At 32.6% G+C, this 21,920-nt stretch overlaps 1 pseudogene; it reads right to left on the bottom strand.

The window, feature by feature from the left end:
• Positions 1 to 233: 233 nt before the first annotated feature.
• LOC118601993 lies at positions 234 to 352 on the bottom strand (annotated as a pseudogene).
• Between the last annotated feature and the right edge of the window lie 21,568 nt (positions 353 to 21,920).

Here is a 21,920-nt window from a genome sequence, read left to right as displayed (position 1 = left end):
AGTACAGTCTTTGTGTTCTGGACTGGATTCCTTTTGGGAAGTTGATAGGTCTAAAAAACTCAGTAACTGGCTAGATTATCATGCCTTCAGAGATGACATTTGATACAAGGATTGCAACACTTTCTTAGAATTTTTTTTCTTAATTCTTGAGAGAGATAATTTGTCAAATTTATCGGAAATTTAAAATATCTTGGTGACTGTTTTATTTATTTGTTTGTTCAATTATTTATTTTTGCTTACAGCACCCTGTCTTTCTAGGTGGTCTCCCATCCAAGTACTAACCAACCCCAGCCCTGCTTAGCTTCCAAGATCAAACAAGATTGGATGTGTTCAGGGTGGCATGGCTGTAGACTTTAGTGACTATTTTAATTATCTTTAGTAAATGACTAAAAAAAGTATGAACTATCCTCTAAAGAATCCACATGCTTTTCTTAATCTTTCATGTATGTGACATTCGTTGTTCTTGTCACCATTGGGGCTGATCAGAGTTCTGTGTCGCCCCAACGGTAGAGGGGAAGGAGAGAGATAACATTGGCGCAGATATGTAGTTAGCATTTTTCCTCAGTGTCAGCGCCTAGCTGATCAAGAAGGGAAGGTTTCAATGGTGAGATGCCTAGTTGAAAGAATGAATGAGGAGCCAACATAAGAATGAGAGACAGGCACAAACTTTATTGCTGGGAATGCGTGCTTCCACTAGGGGACTGCATGGGCTTTATATATGTCAGAGAACAATAGTGGCATTCTGCCACTCTTGCGTAATAAATAATAAGCTGAGTCATACTTACATAAGTTAGGCGCAGACACTCTATTACATTAATGTAACATTTTAAATCCGGAGTCCTATTCCAAGCTATGAAACTGGATCACAGCCAGACCTGGAACCCACACTCGGTTCTTTCTCAAATGACACCATGAAGAATCACAGGTCACTGAGATTTAATAGCTTTATTAGAAATATATTTTAGAAAGACAAATAATGTCCCAAGGAGGCACATGGAGAAAGACAAAGAATGCGTCAATGAGGCACATTGTCCCAGCACTGTAACCAACACGAAGGGGCCAAAATGGCTACCAAAGGGCAAAGAGGCCACAAAAGGCCACCAAAAAGATAATCCGGAAGGCCAAAAAGGGAGGGGAAAGCCCAGAAGGAAAAAAAAAAGACTCAGAAGTGGGAATATCTGCCTTATATTTGGGCCGTGACAGGTGATTCTAAAGGCATTCCTAGGTGATTGGCAAGTGAGGCCATTTTGACTGACACCCGATTTACGCTAGGCAATAACTGCTTAGTGCGCATGTGCATATCCAGAATTCAGTCTGTTATAATTAGATTCATGAATTTCCAGGCATAGTCATGATATTATAATGATGGTATAATGAGGCTAAAATTAGGGGCAATACGTTCTGCACATGCATTTGTAGCTGGTTTAGCCAGAAGTTTTTATGGCCTTTGTGCTCTAGGATTTAGGGTAATTTATAACCATAAAAGGGAGGTGTTTCTGGGAGGTCCTTAAGGAAGGTCTTCAAGAGAGGTTTCTATGATTATGGAACTGGGTCCCTATTTCTTTGTTTCTGTCTCTCATGTCTGACTAGCTACCTAACATTCTCAAACTTAACCATTTTTAAAATATAGCCTCAAACTTAATTTTTAAAAGTAGGAGATAAAACACGTTCTGTTTTTCCAACATCACTCGCTGAGAGGAAAAAGTTTTAGCTACTAGTATTTGGTTATAATGAGAAATCTTACCTCTATTCCAAAGTCTGGATGAACTAACCATACTGAAATAAAATTTTTTTTTTTAATTAATGATTAAATCAACAAAGATTAATGTTTGTATTTTAGGAATGAGATATGCATGCTAAATGCTATAGACCACTATATAAATCTTTTTTTAATGTTGTACTTTGTAGGTTACTCTACAGATTGTCCCAAGTGGAGCAGAAAGGTCCTATTGATCCGGCTTTACAGACAAGACAAGTCGAGCTCATAGGCAGTAAGAGACTTTCCCATGATCTCAAAGCTTAACAATAGCAGGAACTTGACTCTTCAATATAGTTTCCTCTTTAGCATGTCACTTCATTAAATTTTCAATTTAGCATACCAAAGTATTCTAATAAATACTATAAAGCTATAATTCCTTTAAACCTAACATGTTTCTTTATAAATTGTTCTTATTGAAATAAATTAAGAAATCAAAATATAGAGAGCTGAGTTTCAGTATCAGATGACAACAGCCAGTTTCCTTTTATGGATATTAAAAATGCTTGCTTTAGAATGAAATAACAGGAAGTGGAAGGGTGTGTGAGGTAGGAGATGCTTAGTGATACATCCTTGCAGGCAGCTCCTGTTCCGTTATCCCTAGTTTTACACTCCTGGCATCTGGTGGCTGATTAGTTTTTGCCCAGAATAAGATCTCTTATCTTACTAGTTTTAACTGTGAAAATTCTGCAATGTGAAAACTAACGATTTTTTTCAAATTACTGTAAATGACTTGAATGTTTTTAGAGGTTTCCTATATTGTTTTATGGGCCTCCTATTACGTCTCCAAAAATTGAATCCAAATACTGTTTTTTTTTTCTTATATTCTACATTTAAAAATTTGAGTTTCAGAACCAATTTTTTTTTTTTTTTTGCACCTTTAAAGTGTTCATAACAGTATCACTGTAAAGGAGAACAAAAAATGAATCCTTGCCGAGGGCACCTGATTTGAGCTGTGCCCTGTGCAAAGTGAGGGCACATTGGAGCCTTTCTTATCAAGAGATCTGCATGGCACTCCTCATGTGGCGTTACTTGATCACAGCAGGATAAAAATGCACACCCAGGACAAATCTGTAAACACCAGCTTAATCTGCATTTGAAGATTCACTGTCATCTCCTCTGACAGAAAAAGCCCCCAGGACACATTCCAGCAATGACAGTCACCTCAGTGTCTTAAGAATCTTGTGGATTTATCACTGAACCATTAGAAATGTTAGAAAGCTGCATTGGAGGAGCAAGGGTAGTGAGTACTTTGTTAGAATTTCATTTCTTTTAAGGTAAATTAAGTTTTCATTTTACATTGATTAAAATAAAAATAATTTTGTTACATCAGAAGCTGGAGTGTCTTCAACATTATTACATAACCACAAAATGATTCAAGGTAATATTTATGCACTATTATATCGTTAATCAACATAACTACTACGTATTTTAGCATCATCCATCTAATAGAATAATCATCCCAATATTTAATATTATCGTCTTAATTAACATGTGTCAGTATAAAAACCACAAAATGATTCAAGGTAATATTTAGGAAAAAATAGGAGCAGATTTATAGATACTTGAAAAAGAATTCTCAGATGTTGGTAAAAATTAAACAGCTTTGAGTAATGAAATATAATCAACCTACAAAGTATAATTTTCTTTGAGTCTTTGAAATGCTGCATGTGAACCTTCATAATACTAAATTTGATGAAAGGCAAATAAGCAGGGTGACTCCATAGTGTAGTGGTTAGTACGTCTGCTTTACACGCAGAAGGTCCTGGGTTTACCTCCACCCCAGGTGGAGCCAGGAACCATACCCAGGGGTGGGGGGCACCAGGACCCCGCCCTCCTCCCCACTCAGTGCTCGGAGTGCTCTGAGTGTGCCAGGCCCTGGGAGCTCCAGGCCCCTGGTGCATGCAGCAAGTGTGTGGGAGGAGATGCCCCACCTTCAGAGATCCAGTTCTTAAGAAGAAATGGCAATATCCATAGGTCAGGGGTAGAAGTGGGGGAGAGAGGAAATTAAAATGGAGAAAACAAAAACAAAAACAAATAAGCACCCTTCCTCACCCCACACACAGAAATCTATAGAATCTCAGCTTTTGAAGACTTACTTCTAGTAAAATGTGGATTCTCATCATTAGAGGTGGTGTTAGTGGAGTAGTCAAGAACACCTTGAGAATTTGATGAATGCGATAAACTTTCTTTTCAGATAAAAAAACCACACACAGAATATTTGGTAGACAGTTTCAGGGCACTTGACAACCCCATAAAATCCTACTATCCAGAATTAAGAACATGTAATGTACACATTCAGGTGAATGATCGATTCTGAAAATGGCCAAAGTACTATGGAGGGAAGGACAATTCCCATAGTCATTCTGTGCTGTCATCACAGCTGGAAAATGTGGACTTTAAATTTCCTCTAATGCCCTGCCTGAGTTCACCTGAGAATTGCTTAACTTTCAGCTTTACTTTTATTTAATTCAACATCTTGGCTAATTCTTGAGTAAACATATTCTTGACTGTACATATATGGAGAGAAACATATTGGAAACATTAAGTGTAAAAAAAATAGTCTACATTACTTACTTCCATATATGTTCATTTGAATAAGGTGAAGCATCAAGAAAACTAGTTACCAAGAGCCTTATTTATCTAAGATGAATACCTAGAGTTATTCCTTAGTATTAGTGTCAGTGTTTGCAAGAAAAAATTATCCCATTAAAATAGCCCTCATGAATAATTCAGAGAGTTCAATTTAATGGAGAAAAGGAGAGACAGAAACAGGTTATCAAATTTGTTGGAAAGCCATGTTGCTGCACAGCATTTTTTTTTTTTATGAACGGTCATAATATAGGTTATTCTTTGTTCTCTAGCTACATGAAGAAGCAGATTTCAACACATAAATTTTTTACCTTTAGTTTTCTGCTTGTAGCATTTATAAACATTTTTTCAAATAATATTTTATGAAAAAATGTGTTCTGAAATAGAGATTCCTGATATTCTTTGCTGTTGTCGTTGATAAGAAATGTCTGTTAATGTTGAAATTGTAACAGACTTAAAGGAACTGGACATAGCATGGCAAACTTTTTGTATGGTAAAGATGATCACTAAGGTGATTATAGTGGTCAATGTCATTTACTTCTTGTATTGGCCATAGGATAGTACAAAGAAACAGAAGTCACTCTAAGAAGTCCTTGAATGAAGGATTTAGCAGAGATAATTAAGTTTACACATTTGGGAGAGCTGGGAGAGCAATGACTGGGAAGAGAGATGGATGGATTTAGGAGAAAGGACAACAACAAGATTGAGTGGTTCACCAAACATAAGAGTTTTGCTTCTTTATAAAGTTTTCAGGGACCACTGTTCCTCATATAGAGAGTCCTGATATGTAGGATGTTTCAGATCTGAGTTTTCTGAATTTTAACTATTAATCAACAAGTTTCTTTGTTAATGTGTGAATAGCATAACATTATTTTCTCTGGAAAAAAAGAAAAATATATTATCGATCATATTTCCTGCATTTCTGTGTTTTGAGTGCCAACTATATAACCATATTAATCATCTTTATATATTATATTTTATCAAGACAAACTGTAAATGTTAATAATTATGACTCAAAGAGCCTCTGAGTTATATAGTGCTGATTATTTTAATTATTATTTTTTCTTATCATCATGATGATCAACGATATCGTTATCATCATCATAGAAGCACTAAGACTTCAGGATAGAAGGAAATTGTGTAAACTGAAGTGGCAGACATAGTTTTGTGGGAGAGATGGCACTTCACTCAGTTTTTTAGGGGTTAGAAAGTGGCAGTTTTTAAGAGGGGCAGGAATGGGAAGGGTTGTGAATTGGAACCAGAGGCAAGGTGGTAAGAATCCGAATCATACTGTGACAGTAAGAAGAGATGGGAAGGTGTGGATTCAAGAGATATTTCTATCTTTCAACTAATGAGAAATTTTTACCCATATGTTTGAAAAACAAAAATCAAAACAAGACAGGAACCAATTGTGGGCAACATTCTAGCACAAAGTATTTAACTGCTCTGGGTAAAAGGCTTCCATCACTCTCCACTGAGCCTGGAGTATAGAGAAGGTGGTGTATGTTTTCTAATTGCTTAAATTTTCTTTAGGTCCACTAATAAGATTTTATAGCTTTGTTGATATATAATTATAATTTCCTTTTTAAATGTATTGTTAGTTTTGTTGTTCTTATTTTTATTACATTATAGTTAAGAGTAGGCTCCAGAACTGGACCACCTGGGTTTGAGTTCTGCCTTTTCCAACTCCTAACTTTAGGACCTTGGACAAATTGCTTAAACTCAGTTTCCTCAAATATAAAATGAGAACAGCACTTTCTTCATTTGAGTGTTAAATAAGTTAATGCATATAAAGAATTTAGAATGCCTTGGAATATGAGTGTTCAGTAAATGTTAATATTATTGATATTTTGAAGTTAGCTAATTTCTATCTTATTCAGTGGGGGATATTATGTGTTATTTAATATATAATGCTAATATTATATACTATCTATCTGAAAGAAATAATTATTTATAATAAGAAAAAGATAAAAAAAGAAACTCTTCATCCAAGTCTTTAAAGCAGCTTTTTCCTCCTAAGTTCAATTTTTCCAGGTTTCTAGGTCTTAGGCAATTAGAATCCTCCCTGCATCTTAGCTTTGGTTCACTACTTAGCCAACATCAGAAAAGCTCATTCACCACTGAACAGTGGTTCAGGTTTTGCAGCATTTAGATATTGAAACATTAAGAGATGAACCTCTTCCAACACTCCCACAATCCATTTTCAGGTCACGTATCTCTTCTCAGTCTTGATTTCCCTTCTGTAAAATGTGAGTCTAAATACATACTGAACCTATCTCAGTTATTATAAAGATGTTCAAAGAAGCAGATATATTTAAGAGTGCTTTATGAAGTCTAAACTGCTATTCAAATAGACTTCATTTTCATTACTAACATATTCTCCATTGTTAACCCTTCACATCCAGCATAGTTAACTTACAATAAAATCACTTTCACTTAAGGAGTTTGCCTAATAATGTCAGTTCTTTGAGGAAGGATGGGCGGGATATAGGTAACATATGTGCTGGAAAGCTTTCCCTCTTCAAGTTCTCTCTCATGCACAGTTGTCTATTCTCCGATGCCACTTCTTGGTAGCCTGCCTCTATCCTTTCATGTGTGTCGTTTCTCTAGTATCAGTAGCCTTCTGCTAGAATCAGACCCATGAAGAAAACCTCCCATTTCATTTTCAGAGAAATTAAATCCATGCTTCAACCATCTAGACCAAGGTTTCTAGAGATTCTGAAATATCTTGTGTCAGTATTCAATTTTGAACTAAATCAAAAGACCAGATCAGAACAGACTTCTGGTCTCAATGGGCTTCTGAAAATGTCTGAGGTGTTCTCATTGGCTTGTAATCTGGAGGCCAATTTGTTTTATTGAGTTACTAATCCCTGGAATGCTTAACCCTCTGGTTCTTCCTTAAATCTACTGCTGGCATTTTCTCAATCTCATACTACTGTACGCTTCCAAACTGATAGCCTCTTTCTTCTGAGACTTGCGAAATCCTAAATCCACTTTAAATAGCTCCTCTACTTCCTGAGACATTCCCTTCACTTCCAACTTTAAAACAAATTTGTCTCTCTCCAGAAGATGCTGCTGTTCCAGCTTCCTTTATGAGTGGACAACTGAAGTTGGCTTGCTTCTATCTATGGTTAGATTACTATTGGTTTTAACCATGAAGAAAACTCTGTAATAAATTGCAGGGCTGTTGCCACTTTTTTTTTTCTTGTATGAATGTGCTGTTGGCTTTAAAAAAAAAATCTTACTGCTACAATAACTAATATTTAATTATAACTTGAACAAGTTTTAAGTTTCCAGGCCAAATATATGTGAGAAATTAGTACATCATAAAGTACTATACTTATAGATACTTGATAAAATGTCTTCTCATACATTATCTCATTTTTAAACTTAAAACTGTGACAAGAAAGGTGAGCCCTTAATTATTGTTACATGTTTAAATAGGAAATTTAAGTCTGAGTAGCAAGTGACATGCCTGAGTTCACCTGATGAGTGAGAAATAACAAAGTGAGAAATAACTCCCCTCTTAGACAGCAATTGTCTGATGCTCATGTAGTATTTCACTATACAATTACGGGTTTGCCACTCTAAAGCAGTAATTTTTGTCATTTATATGTCATAAAATATGGAATTTTTAATGTATATAATTTTATTATATTATTAATTTATTATTTATAATTTAAAAACATGACCTTGTACCGACTCTCTGCAATCTTACACTTAAACAAAATGACCTTCTAAGAATGGTTTTCTGGACAAGCATAGCCTTCTTAGCTGTCAAGACCAGATGCTTGTTTCCCATTTAATGGAAAGGGCTTGCATGGGTGAAATAGTTTTATCCGAATCTAAACCCTTGCCATCAATAAGCAACTGGCCTGAAGGCACCAAGTGACAGAGTAATACTTTCACAATTAATTTTCTTAACTGGCGGCGTTGGTCTTTGGAGACTGGCCTCCTCTATGGGACATTGCTTTAGAAGCAATAGTGAATATTTTTCAGTATATAGCCATTGCTAGTTTTCTTTACTCCCATGGAGTGAAATAAATCTATGTAAGCTTTGCATTTCTGTGGCTAACTCAACACAGTCTCAGAGAAGCCTGTTCTTTACCATATTTAAACACCTTTTTTTTTTAGAAAAGCGGACTAAATCAGCAATCAGGAAAAGGACATACTAAGAGAACTCACATTTTTGAATGTAAAAAGCACCTATAAAGACATAATTACAATGTAATTGCCCACAAGTTCATGAAGTAAACATACATTATTAGAAGGCACTCATCTGTTCAATTTAAGTAACATTACAGCTAACATATTGCATAAATAGGGAGCCATTTTGTGACTAGTTACTGTAATAACAGTAGTTTAAATTAAAATGTAGTGCCTAAGTATATATATTCTTAAGATCATTTCAGATATGTTATTCAATATCCAGTGGCTTGATTTTAACCTTTAACAATTGCATTTTAAATATTATATTCATTTTTGGAAATATTTATATCAATGTATAACATCAGATCTGATTAAAAATTGGTGTTATGAAAAAAGCTTTTCAAAAAGTTTTAACCCTGGGAAGAGATACACAGATTTATGTTCACCATGCATTTAGAAATATGACACAGACATAATAGAATGGTCAAGTAAGATCTAATGCTATACAGAATACACAAATCAGTAGCTTGAGATCATTAAAACATTTTTACACTGTATTATTATAAATATACCATCTCAGGCTTCATATCTTCATTTATCATATCATATATGCATTTCTTATGCCAAAGAATTTGAGCTGCACATTTTAGAGGAAATGAATAGCACGAAGAGCAGCATTAGGAATCAGCGTTGCCTCATTTTTATGGCTCCCAGAAAATGATTGGCTGTTCTTCGTTTTAAATACTGTGGAGGAAGTGAGTGGTGGATGTGGGGGATATAGGAAGGAGAAGACCACATACCTGAAACTTATATCAACATAATGTATTAGTAATAACTACATTTGTAACATAGGGCATTTTGTCTTGGAGTTTCTCAAAGCATTTAGCAAACTCTATTTCAATAGCATTTTGACATACATCTAGCATTGGGTTGTAAAACAACAAGAAAATAGTCAAGGAAGCAAGATGCCTTATCCGACTGTAGAGGTAGTCAAATTTTAGCCAGAACAAAAGACAGACAAAACAAACATTTGGTAAGATATTTCAGGAGCACTTTCTAAATAAGTTTGGTCCATAGTATTGCAAGATAAAAATGTTTTTTGCTTATGCTTCTCTATTTTCATTTCCCAAAAGATGGAGTCAATTCCTATAAGATAGCTCTAGAGAATCTCTTGGTTAGGCTAATTAGATAAAAATAAGCACATACTTTGGCAGACATATTTTTTTCTCCAATTCATTTACCTACTTGTTTTTTTGATATACTGAAGATTTTGGCACAATAGTTGAGTCAGATTCATACTCACAATGAATTCGAATATAACTACTGCCTTACCAATTACAGTATAGACCTATATTTATGTCACATTCTTGTCAGCCTTGCACAGGGCAAAAGTCCTTCTTATTTTTAACCATATCTGGTAAAAGTTAATTTGAACCAGTAAAATCAGAAAGGAGATTTCAAAAAAATAAATCCCTATGAAGAATATAATAAGGATTTTTTAAATTTGTTGTGTGAAGAAGTTTTTAAACTTCTTCAAACTAATGATGGACATTTAGAGAGCATTCTCTCCATTAATGGAAATGTAGGGGGAAAAAAAGCTTTAAAAGTACTGCTTTCACTAGGTATTTTTCTAGTTTCCTCAGTATTCTATAGTTTAAATAGAAAATCTGAACTCCAAGTAACTTCTATAATCCTCTATTTCCTTTCACATTTCACTAACACCCTCTTTCTCAGTTACTGGTCTTTATCTAGAACAAACACATTTTAAAGGTTCATTTCCAGCCGCAATGTTTTATGTTTATTTGTGGGAAAAGACAGTGAGTAAGCTGTGACGCCCTATCTAGATTAAGTCCTTCATGTTTTTTTTCTGACTTCTGACCAGCCACCTGGATCCTGGCCAGAATCACAATCAATACCCACCAGATGGCTCTGAATACAGTTTCTATCTCATTCTAGGCTAATTTTCATAGACAAATTAGTAAGTGTGGCTTCATTACAATCCCATTAGGCAGAGAGTACATTTTTGCTCATTCATTAGAGTTATGCTGCTACTTGGGACACCCCCTTTTTATAACTATCTTTTCCCTGAAGAAGCTTGCCACCATTTTGTTGGATGCCAAAGAACACGTGGTTTCCACAGGCCGAGTATTTGCTGGAGAAAGAGAAGGAAAGGGATAGATTTTTCAATCTTGTAAAGCAATAAAAACGTCCCTTTTTTCTAGTTTGAATAGCTTTGAGATAAATATTACAGCTGCCTTTGTGGAATGATTTACAGGCTTCTGGGAAGAATTTTTGTCTCTCTGAATACCTTGCATGTGTGCACACATAAAATGTTCACTTTAACTTAATAATTAGACTTAAAATTCTACAGCCAGCTATTACTTTGAATGTCTTAAGGAGTGATTGCCTTTAAGGTACAAATAAGCATAAGAGATGTAAGACTTTAGGCCTAATTAGTATCACACAGTTGAAAATTGAAGTTTCAATTCTAAAGCCAATATACCATATTAGATTTTAAAGTGGGCATTAGACCAGTGCCTATATGAATATTTTACAGGAGAATATTTGCCATATAAGTGCAAAGGATGCATGAAAATTTTTCTTACTTCATATGGACTACTAATGATAAAAATATAGTATAATCTTGGGTCCTGTTCAAAATGAGGACCTAAGAGTTGCAGCACGAAGCTGAAGGCAAATTGGATCCTAGCAGCTGAAAAATAAATTGCAGTGGATCATTCAGTTTAGAGTAGTGTCCACCTGGGATCAAAAGAAAATCACAAGAGTAGTCCCACTGACAGGAATCTCCAAAGAACCCTTAAATCCCCATTGAGGGTTGACTTTTACCATCTGTCAGACCCAGAAAGTGAAAAGTCACTCAGCCTTATAAGAAACATTCTGTATCTCACCTTTCCTCTTTAACTTGAACCTTCAATGGCCTAACGTAGCAGTTACCAAGTGAAAAGGAAGGTAAGTAGGAAAAAAGCGAGGAAACTGAACCATAATTCTTTTATGATGGGACAGGCAGCTAACTGACTAGCTTGTGGTAAGGGAAAAAGGTTTAAACTTGGGGAAAAAATTGAAGTATTGATTATCTTCTAACGGGCACTATCTAATTACTGAACCAAGACTATATCTAAAATTGAACACAAAATCCATTAGATCCTCCCAAGTTTCCTTCCTAGGAGAGAGATATTTGTCTCAATGAACAAATTTTAAATTGATGGTTAGATATGAGATAAAGTTGCACTTTGATTACATCACAAATTATGTTTGTTCAACATATGTATTGAAACAACTATTTGCCCCTTTTTGAAAGTAGGTTTACCCAAATACCCTCAACTAGAGTTGTTGTAAGGTCATTGTGGTAGGGAAGTGGGAGGGAGAGGGATTGGGGAAAGTTGGGAAAGAAAAATTAAGAAGAGGAAATATCAGGTAGCATATTCTGGGCAGAAAAAGAAGGTGCAGGAAGAGTAAAATCAGCAAAGACAGACATTGGAAAAGTTTATTGAAGAAATAAATCAGTGAAAGTGTCACTGAAAAAAATAAGTTTAGTGAACAACTAGCAATCCTTCAAGAAGCTAACTTTAACATTTTAGAGAGCATATAAAAGCCACAGCACTCTAATAAAAATTACCTCTCACTAAAAATACTTATAAAACTTAAAAACAAGTTATTTCTTGATTTAAGCACACTATGATGTCATATTTGATTCTGTAGTAAATTCCCGAGTCTCTAATTCTTCTCCATGATGTAAAATTTGTAGGAGATGAGCCATATAGAACTTTACCTACTGGAGAAAGGTCAGAATCTGCCTCAGGGCATTATTTCATAGACATCATGTTGGTACATGTGTATTTTCTTAGAAGGCCAACCATGTTTTTATTAAATACATCAAACAAATAAGAGGCTTTGGGAGATTGTGTACATAAGTAAACCAAAAGGGATTTGTAGCTGTCAAACTGACAAATGTTTTTATTTGCCATTAAAAAGTGTAATAGTATCTAAATTTGAATGTCTTTGCTCAAAAATCATTGCAGAGTCATGCAATGCCTCCCCAAAAGATTCAATTTTGAAAGCTCCTTGAGAGTAGACTGCTTTTTCCTTTTTCTTTTAACAGCTTTATTGAAGTACAATAGACATAAGGTAAACTGTGCATATTAAAAAAAAATCCTTTGATATTTTTTATATGTATATACCCATGAAACTGGCACCACAATCAAGATAATGAATTTATCCACCATCTTCCGAAATTTCCTATTGCCCCTTTGTAATTTCTTTTTTCTGTCCTTCTAGGCCTCCAGTACACACAGGCAACCACTCATTTTCATTGGCTTCTTGTCACTATAGATTACTCTGCACTATCTATGTTTTTATTTACATAGACTCACACAGATGTCTTCTTTTTTAATTATTTTAGGATTTATCCATGTTGCTGTATGTATCAATAATTTATTTCCTTTTATTACTGAGTAACATTCCACGGCAATATAAACCACAATTTGTTTATCCGTTCACCTGTCAATGGACATTCAAATTATTTGCAGTTTGGGGCTACTCCAGGTAAAGCTGATATGAATATTCATAAAGGTTTTATATGGACATATCCTTTTATTTTTCTTGGGTGAATATCTAGGAGTGGAGTGACTCAGTCATATGATAGGTACATGTTTAACTTCTAAGTTATCACTAAGATGTTTTCAAAAATAATTTACCATTTTATATTTCTACTAGCAGTGAATGAGAGTTCTAGTTGTTCCACACGCATTCCAATACTTCATGTGATTAGTTTTTATTTTTTAAAGTTTAGCCCTTCTGGGTTTCCAGTGTTATTTCATTAGGGTTTTAATATGCATTTTCCTAATAAACAATGATACTAAGCATATTTTCATATGATTATTTGTCACCCGTGTGTCTTGTTTGGTGTAGTGTCTGTTAAAATATTTTGACCATTTTTAAAATTGAGTTATTTGTTTTCTTCTCATTGAGTTTTTAGATTTCTCTCTATATTATATATACAACTTTATTTATATACAACATGATTTATAAACATTTATCTAAGTGTATCTTTCTTTATCCTTTCAGTAGTGTATTTTGAAAAGTAGATGTTCTTAATTTTGATAAGTAAAATTTTTCTATGTTTTTCTGTTATGAATATTGATTTTTATATTTTAGCTGAGAAATCTTTTTATCCTGATTTCTTCTAGAAGTTTTATAATGTTAGGCTATACATTAAGGTCTATTATTTGTTTTGAATTAAATATTTTATATGGTATGAAATATGAATTCGAGATTTCTTTTTTTTGTTTGTTTATGTTTTTGCTTATGGAAATCAATTTATCCTAGCTTAATTCATTAAAAAGACTATTCTTTCTTCATTGAATTGCTTTTGCACTGCACTAAAAATCAATTTACACATGTGTGGACTCTCTTTTCTGTTCCATTAATCTATTTATCTGTCTTGATGTCAACATAGAAAGTTGATTTCTGCAGCTTTAAAACAAACCTCGAAATCAGGTAATCTTAGTACTCCAGTTTTGCTCTCCTTTTCTAAAGTCATTTTATCTATTCTAAATTTTCTCCATTGCTCTATAAATTTTAGAATCAGTTTGTTAAGTTTTACCAAATAGCCATGCTGAGATTTTCTTTTTAATTGATATTTAACAAAATCTAAAAATCAGTTTTGGAAGAATCGACATCTTAATAACTATCAAATTTTCTGACCCATGAGCACAATATATCTTTTCACTTATTTAGGTCTTTCTAAATTACCCTATGCAATATTTTGTGGTTTTCAGTAAACTTAGGTCTTGAACACCTTTTGTCAGATTCATTCTTAAGTATTTTATATTTTTGTTGCCATTTTAAAAGGCATTATCTTTTTTCAATCTTATTTTGATTTTTGTTTTTAGTATGTAAAAACAATATAATTTTTATGTTAATTTTATGCTTTTTTTCACCTTGTTAAACTTAACTCATTTCTAGTAGCTTTTATTATAGATTCCATCAGATTTTCTACATAGATGATCATGTAATATGTGAATAAAGACCCGTTTTTTCCTTTTAAATTTGGAGGCCATTAATTAATTAATTAATTTTACTTTATCGCATTGGATCTAACATCCAATATAATGGTGAATAGAATGGGTAATAGCGTACATCCATGCCTTGTTCTTGATTTTAAGGGAAAAGCATTCAGTATTTCACCATTAAGCATGATATTAACTGTAGAATTTTGTAGATGTCCTTTATCAGGTTGAGGACATTTTCTTCCAGTGTTAGTTTGCTAAGAGTCATTATTTTTTACTCAAGAATGGATGTTGGAATATGTCAAATAATACTTTCTCTGTACCTGTTGAGATTATCATATGTTTTTTCTTATTTTGTCTCTTAATATGGTAAACTATGCTGATTGAATTTTTAATGTTAACCCTTATTCCATGGATAAACCCCACTTAATTATGATGTATCAATACTTTTTATCTATTGTCGGATTCCATTTGATAAAATTGCATTGAGATTTTTGAAATCTCTATTCATAGAGGATATTGGTATGTTTATATATATATATATATATATATATATATATATAATGTTTTCTTCTAGTTTTAGTGTGAGGATAATGTTGGCCTCCTAAAATGAGTTGAGAAATATTCTCTGACCTTCAATTTTCTGAAAGAATTTCTGTAAAATTGGTATTATTATTTCTTAAGTATTTTGCAGAAATTTTCAGAGAAGTCATCTGGGCCTGGGGTTTTCTTTGTGAAAGGATTACTAACTCTAAATTCAATACATTTAATTTCTTTAATAGATATAAAGCTATCAGATTATTTACTTTCTGAGTGAGCTCTGGTAGTTTATCTCTTCAAAGAATGTATTCATTTAATCTTAGCTGTCTAATTTATTGGAAAATTTCGTTCACAATATTTCCTTATTATAATTTTAATATATTTAGATTATTTAGTAGTGTCTCTAATTTTATTCCTGGTGTTGTTAATTTGCGTCTTCTCTCTTATTTCTTTGATCAGTGTGGCTAGAAGTTTATAAATTTTATTGATTTCAGAGAAACAGCTTTTTTTCCTCTGCTGACTTTTTGTTGTCTATTTCATTGATTTCCTCTTTGAACTATATTATTGTCTTTTTTGTGATTTCTTTGGTTTTTAATTGTTATTTATCTGTTTAATAAGGTAGAAACTGAGGTTACTGATTTGAGATCTTTCTTATTTTCTAACATAGGTATTTCTCTTTACTTAGCTTCATTCCATAAATTTTAATGCATTATATTTTCATTTTCATTTAGTTGAAATGCTCTTTAATTTTCTTTTCCGACCTATGGTTTATTTCGAAGTATGTAGTTTTGTTTCCAAATATTTAGGGATTTTTCAAATATCTACCTATTACTGATTTATGTTTAGTTCCATTGCAATCAGAGAACATATTTTGTATAATTTAAAACTTTTAAAATTTACTGAGGCTTTTTTTGAAGAATTATATGATCTATATTGAAAAATGCTTTATTTGCATTTGGAAAGCATATTAGTCTATTGAGTATTCAACAATGGTAGGTAGCTTTAGGGTTTATAGTATACATCTTTAAATTATTACAGTGAACTTCCAAGTGATGTACCATTTCATGTATAACATGAGAAACTTAGAACAGTATTTCTCCATTTCTCCCCTCCTAGATTTTGTGTTATTATTATCATAAACATTGCTTCTACATATGTTATAAACTCAACAATATTTTATTATGTTTTGCATAAAACTGTTATATTTTTAAACTTTATATAATAATGGAGAGCATTTATATTGTAGTTCCCATTTTTTGGTGCTCTTTGTTTAGACTTAGATTTTCATCTGGTATCATTTTCTTCTGCTTAAAGGACATACTTTAATATTTCTTGTAATGAAGGTTTTCTGGTGAAAGATTCTTTTAGCTTTTGTATGTCTTAGAAAGTCTTTATCTTAGAGTTTTTTATTTTATTTTGTTCTATGTTATGGTACTTATTTACCAGAAAGTATTTTAAGGTTTTCTTTTAATTTATTAAGTTTTTAAAACATTGTTTTTTATTGTGGTAATATGTATAGAATAAATTTGCCATTTGAATAATTTTAAAGCTAAAGTCGGATTAATTACATTGACACATGTACAACTTTCACCATTATCTATTTCCAAAATTTTTCATCACCTCAAACAGAAACTGTACCCAGTGAGCAATAATTCCCACTCCCCATCCTTCCAGCCTCTGGTGAATTCCAAGCTATTTCTGTCTTTATGAATTTGCCTATTTTAGATATTATACGAGTGAGACCATATAATATTTTGTATTTTTGTGTCTAACTCATTTAGCATGATGTTTTCAAGAGTCATTCATGTCATAGTGTATATCAGAAATTCATTTATTTTTATAACTGAGTAATATTGCATTGTATATGTATATAACACATTTTGTTTTTCCATTGATCTGCTGATGGATAGTGAGGTTGTTTCCACATTTTTGCTGTTGAGAATAATATTATCATGAACATTGGTGTATAGGAAACTATTTGAATTCACATTTTCAACTATTTGGTACAAACCTAACAGTAGAATTTCCAGGTCTTTAAGAGTCATTCTGTTTCACTTTTTTGAGGAACCACAAAACTCACCTTTGGTTTTGAAAGCTATTTTAACTAAGCAAAGATTCTAGGTTAATAGTAGTTTTGTTTTCTTTAGTATTTTGTTCCTTTTAGTGCATTAAAAATGTCACTTCATTGTCTTCTGGTTTGTGTTATTTCCAAGTTTATATCCGTTGTCATATTTATTTTTGTTCCCCTAAATATAATGTCTTTTCATTCTCTCTGCTTTTAAGATTTTTCTCCTTATTACTAGTTTAAGCAATTTGGATACAATGTGCCTTTTTATATTGGTGGGATTTTTTTCTTGTTACTTGTGCTTAAGTGCATTGGGCTTTTTGGATTTGCACATCTACAGTTTTCTACTAATTTAGAAAATGTTCTATCATTATTTTTCAAACATTTCTTCAGTTTTCTTCTCTTTCTCTCTTTTTTCTTCAAGCACTCCAATTACATACATATTAGGACTCTAAAGTTTTCTTATTTCTCACTGACACACTTTTTTGTTTGTTTCGTCATTTCTTCTCTGTGCTTTATTTTGAATAGTTTCTATTCCTATGTCTTCAAATTCAATAATATTACCTTCTGCAATGTCTAAGCTACCCTTAATCCTACCTAGCATATATTTAATCTCAGACATTGTAGCTTTTATCCTAAAATAGTAATAGGGTCTTCTTTATATCTTTTATTTCTTTATCTAACATGTTAAATCTTTTGTCTAGCTTCTTGAATATAAGGAATTCACTTATAATAAATTATTTAATGTTTTTGTTAACCAATTTTCTCATCTATGCCATTCCTGGGTTTGTCTTAATTTATTGCCATTTGTCCTCATTATGAGTTACATTTATCTGCTTCTTGCAAGTCTAATAATTTTTATTGAATATCAGACATTGTGACTATTGCCCTGTTCTTAAAGTTCGTTCTTGGAATTCAGTTGGAAATAGTTTTTCATTCTTACAGATTCTAATTTTACTTTTGTTAGGCAGGATTGGAATAAGATTTAGTTTAGTGCTAATTTTCTCCTACTATTAAAACCAAACCTTTCTGAGCACTTTACCTAATATCCTGTGAATTACAAGTTTTTCACTCATAATTCTAATTGAAACAGACACTCTTCCCAGCTCTTTAATATCTCTATAGTTTTCTCTAATCCTTACAGTAGTTCTGTCTGTCACCTCATTCACTCTTACAGTGTACTGATCAGAAGTCAGACAAATACTCAAGGGAGACCCTCTGCAGATCTCTGGAGTTTTCTCTCTGAGCAGCTCTTTCCTCTCCTTACTCTTTTCTTCCCTAAGGTTGCTGTGAACTTCCTAAGCTCCCAACAAGCTCTTTGTGAACTCAAGAAGACTGCCAGCCCCTCCTGTGTCCTTCCTCTCTACAATGAAACCTAAAAAATCTTTCCAGATAATAAGCTGGGGCAATTATAATGTTCACCTCAATTGTTTCTCATTTCTTAGAGAGGGATCACTGTTTTTGTTGTTTGATGTCCAATGTTTTGAGAACTGTTGTTTCATATACCTTTACCACATTTCGTATGTTTGTTTGTTTGTTATTCAGGTGGGATTGTAAATCCAGTCTCTGTTATCCCAGCTTGGCTAGAAACAGAAATAAGGTATCTTTATTTTTTCCCTTTTTCCAGCTTTATTAAAATTATCCCCTAAATGATTGTGTGGGGGAAATGTCACATGCAGTTAGAATGCCTTAATAAACTGCACTATGTAAATGGGGTCTAACATTTTAATGAATACCTGCTAAAAATTGAAAAAAAAATGTTTAAATAATACAAGATGTCAAATAATCAGAATTAGATGTCAATTAAGAGTATCAACTCTATTGAAACTGTACTCTTAATTATAAAATTGAAAACTTTTCCATGTGGATAGTCTCCAAATTCTGCTTCTACACTTCCAAGCATAGGTAATTTACTACTTTGGAGGTTAATCAATCTCTTATTGGATGAACTTTAATCATTTGACTGTTTCTCAACAACCACTTATTGAGTGTATTGACTCGGCCAGGCAACATCCTAGGCTCTGTTTATCCAAAAAAAAAAAAAAAAAAAAAAAAAAGAATATACTTTACTCTCTTGAAGTGCTCTCATTGTAATATCGTAGCCAGACATGTAAACAAATAGTAGTTCAATCGCTAAGTTCAATAGTCAAGACATATTCAAAGTATACATTCTCTCTAAAGGCACAGAAGCTTAAAGACTGTGGCACATTGAAAAAACTATAAATGGTTTGATTAAACTTTATACAAGGGGCATGTTGAAGAAAAGCATAAGATGAGATTTGAAAGGGAGAGGAAAGTCAAACAAAGAAAGATCTCGAATGTCATTTTAAATAATCAAGGCCTTAATTATGGATAAAGGACAGAATTCTTGAAAGCTGTTAAGGAAGTATGCTATGATCAAACTTTCATATTACATTAATTCCTCTCTGAAGGAAGTGTCAGACGGGTTAGCAGGAGTCAACGAATTATAGTCCATGGAGCAATTCAGCCCACAACTTGTATTTTTTTATTATTATTATTTGTAAATAAGGAGTTATCAGAACACAGCCACACTAATTTGTTTGCATATTGTGCTACATTGATAGACTTGAGTAGTTACAACAGACACCATATGTCCTGCAAAGCTGAAAGTATTTATAATTGAAGACTTTACAGAAAAAGTTTGCCAACCTATGTATTAGGGTGACTCAAGAATGATTTTAGAAACTAATTAGAAAGGTTTTGGCAATAATTCTAATGAAGCACTATAAGAGCCTGACATTTAACAGCGTTTCTCAAATGTTTAGCATCATTGGACCACAATTTTCACCATTTCCTTCAGCACTAAATCAAAATCAGGAGGCATTTTGTTAACCACCAACTGGTATCTGCGAATAAAGCAGTATGTGGGCAAAGCAGTGTGTGGATTGGCAGTGTTGCTTTATTCTTTCAGCAATGCCTTTCTCTATGCACACATTGCTTGTGCTCCCTCAGAAATGAGCCTGAAGCACCTTCTCCAATCTACATCATGGCTCATAAAATAAGTATTCTTCTTCTTCTGTACTTTGGGTGTTCAGAAGTGAATATAATGTGAATATAATAAGTAATTGAGTATATATATTTCCCTGCACATATACTAAGAATGGATTCCCACTCTGTAGGTTTCATTCAACTGTAAGTCAAAATATCTTCATAATTACCCAATGTAGTATTTCTCTTCCTGATTGTGTGCTATTGAAATACAAAGCCAAACATTGTCATTTGATAAAGAAAATTGCCAACAGCTTGCCTTGTTTTCTTCTAAGCATAATATTTGTCACTTTGCAGATGGTTTTATGTTCTTCTTGGCAATGTGTGACTTGCAAATAGTTTTACTATAACGGAAAGTAAATTTTGATCCTTTCCTATTTTAGAAGAAAAAATAATCAATTTAATGCTAAAAAGCATGATTTTGTGATTGTTCCAGAGAAATCTGGTTTACAAGTGAGGTCATTTTGCTTTTAAAATGGCATAAAAGTTTTCATAGTTTTATATGACTATTTGATCACATTTAATAACAGGCAATATCCTGAGGATTTGAAGGGTCTCTAGCTGGCTAAATAAAACCCAGTTTTCAGATAGTAGTTGTCACATTTTGTATTTCAAGTTTTCTTGATCATTTTCTTTAAAGACATCATGATGCATTCTCTTATTCCTACACATAGATATTTACATTTTATAATTTCACTGGAGCATTTTTCAATATTTAAAACCATAGCATTATTCTGAGTTCTGCTATTTGATTTTCAAGGCCCTTGCTCTTCGATAACCAACTTTTGAGCCATTTATAATTTTTTTAAAAAGGGGACTTTACACAATCTATTAGTTAAAATTTTTAAATACAGATTTAATATTCGTGAAATGTACAAGGATATGAAAAAATTAATCAAGGTGAATTGTTGCTTGATAAACACAACTGAGGGAAACTGATAAACTCATCTTTAATAAAGATTATTAAGCAAGTGCTAAGATTTTGATGATAATCTTAATCAGCTTTCTTTTTTAAATTTCTAAAATGTATTTGAAAAAAAATTGTACACTGAGTTTTGTTTTTTTGTTTTGTTTTCTTTTCCCCCAAATTATCAAACTCTCTGTGGATCACTTGATCAATTGACCATTCTTTGAGAACCATAATTATAAACTGTGGTTAATATTTCAGCAATATATAAAAGCTACATAAAAATCTTACTTAACAGTCTGGCTAAAATGAAATATATTTCAAATTAAGTGAGAAATGTATACAAATCATACTTAATGAAATATAATAAAAATTTCAATGTAAAAAAAAATTAAATTAAATAAGTTGATAGTTATTGATCATTTATATCATTGTTTACATGTTTATTTTCTGTTCCATTCCACAGGATTTAAAGAAACTTACATAAATATTGGTAATACAAAAGGATACTATTAATACACTAAGGAATCTGATTGAAGGGGAAATGTGATTGAGAAAAAAAATCCATTAGGCTATAGACATGCAAAAATACATAGTGTTTCTATTATATTAAGAGTATTTGATCTTGAATTTGGTTCAAATTTTCTGGTAGCTAAAAGCAAAATCATGGCATTATTTATCTGGAAAAATTGCTGCTGGATTATCCAATATCCAAATGAAGATGTTAGTAACCTATCTTTCTTTTTAAAGTTCCACTGACAAAAACTTCCTCTGATATCCTCCTACAGTGGTTGGGCTGATTTTTATTCATTTATTGCTTAATACGATATTACTATAATAAATAATAAATGTTGAATAAGTCACACCCTCTAC

The sequence above is a fragment of the Rousettus aegyptiacus genome, unplaced genomic scaffold (genome assembly GCF_014176215.1).
Source record: "Rousettus aegyptiacus isolate mRouAeg1 unplaced genomic scaffold, mRouAeg1.p scaffold_m13_p_4, whole genome shotgun sequence".
Taxonomy (NCBI): Eukaryota; Metazoa; Chordata; class Mammalia; order Chiroptera; family Pteropodidae; genus Rousettus; species Rousettus aegyptiacus.
Note: the sequence above shows the minus strand (reverse complement) of the source record. Positions and strands in the feature narration are given on the sequence as shown.